The sequence below is a fragment of the Leopardus geoffroyi genome, chromosome C3 (genome assembly GCF_018350155.1).
Source record: "Leopardus geoffroyi isolate Oge1 chromosome C3, O.geoffroyi_Oge1_pat1.0, whole genome shotgun sequence".
Lineage (NCBI taxonomy): Eukaryota > Metazoa > Chordata > Mammalia > Carnivora > Felidae > Leopardus > Leopardus geoffroyi.
In genome coordinates this window covers 22,888,855-22,890,805 of record NC_059338.1, presented here as the reverse complement: position 1 = coordinate 22,890,805, position 1,951 = coordinate 22,888,855, and positions in this window count along the sequence as shown.

The window sequence follows — 1,951 nt, the reverse complement described above, 5'->3', positions numbered from 1 at the left end:
AATTTATTCATCACATGTTCTATGCTGAGTCAAAGCCTTGGATATGCCACTGTGACTTTTACTGTTGAATTTATTTACTTTATCTTAGGAATAAAGATCCCCATGGCTTTTTGGTGGGATGATCATAATTATACTTATTTTCCTAGCTGAATATCTGTACGAACACTGCTTTGCTATTAACCATTCTATCTGTCTACATTACTGGCTACATCACTATATATCTATCAGACTACATTCATAAGTCAAAAAACAGACAAAGAGCCAATATATCAGTCTGAATTCATCTGAAGGAATACCAATTTAAGAAGTTCCCCTGAGATTGGTATCATTTGCATAAACTATCTGAGGAACCTTTTTAAAACCTTACAAAAATGTTTCTATTCTTTATTGTATAAGAGAATTTTGCTTTGAAAGAGAGCTACTTCCCATATATTCTACTCTCTGGGAGTATGCTGATTCTTGTACCAAGGCATTCTCAAGTGATATTCCATTTTTGGCTACCAGTCAATTCCTTACAGATTCACTGGCTGATAAACTTGCACTTCCTCTTGACTGGATAATGTACTCATTCTTGTATTTATCTTTCTATATGGAATAATTTCAAGCACAATTATAAATTTCAGTTACCATTATGGAAAAATGTTAACATAGGAAAGATTTTTCATAAATTCTCCAAGAAAGTAATTACTAATATTTTAACTGTTTTAATTACTCTAGGGTAAACTTTTTCATTGAAACATCAACCTGTAAAGAATGTCTTAATTGTGATTTAAGCTAATGACCTTATAATAAAATTATTGGAAAGAAGGAGATTAGAATACTTGGGATGTACAAGCAAGATTTAAAATGTCTGTAAATACTTGACCTATCAATAGAGATACTTACAAATTGAGTGGAAAAAAAAGGTCCATCTCTAAGAAAATTACAGTGAGCTAATAATATTTGTTTGCAAACAACTCTCTTTCTCCCTAATTATAGCTCAATAATATTTTTTGTCTATGCCTAAAGTTTTTTCTCATGTTTAAACTTTCTAGATCTCTAGTAAATTAACACTTTTCACATATATTGTTTAATGCTACAAATATATATAACTATGTCCAACTAAATATAATTATCACAATGGATTTTTTTGAAATGTCTAATCTTATAAATCTCTTTAAATGTTATAAAGTAAAAATCAATGTTAATTTGAATTGTTATCTCAACATCCTTAAAGTCCTCAAACTAATACTACATTGAATTAACTGAGAAATAATTTTCAATTCCAGACAAAAATAATTACAATATCCCTGTTTGCATTTAATACATTATAAAATAACCATAAATTAATAGGTAAAAAGATGGGTAAGTGCATTTGCATTATGTAAATATGTGTGCTCATTCTGAAGGAACGTAAAAGGCAGAAGCAGATGTATGCAAGGGTCACCAGTGTGATTTTGTTTGTAAAGAAACAAAAGAGAGTATAATTTTGTCCTAAAACAAAAAGTGTTCACCTGTTCCAAAATAATAGATTCTAAAACAGAAAGTTGGAAGCATGGTATAAGCATAGACTGCATGATGAAAAATAAACTACTTGTGTAAGATTATGATACCTACAAAAATAAGATGGAAAGAATCTATTAAATTGTTTGGAAATTTGGACAAAGTTGGTAAAATATAATGAATATATTCATAAGGACAAAAAAAGGCTTGTGAATCATTTCCCATAAAATGTTTTATAAATAATACATATGGAACATAAAGTTGTAATTTTATATATCTTTATTCTAAAATAGAAGTTAATCTGTAACCCAAACCATTGGAGCAGGAAATCTTCTATGCTGGAGCCATGGACTGCTACAGGCTTTTGTGTTTCTTTACACTTCTGTTCTCTATTTTACCGACAATTTTTTTTATTTTTTTTAATGTTTATTTATTTTTGACAGAGAGAGAGAGACAGAGCATGAGCGGG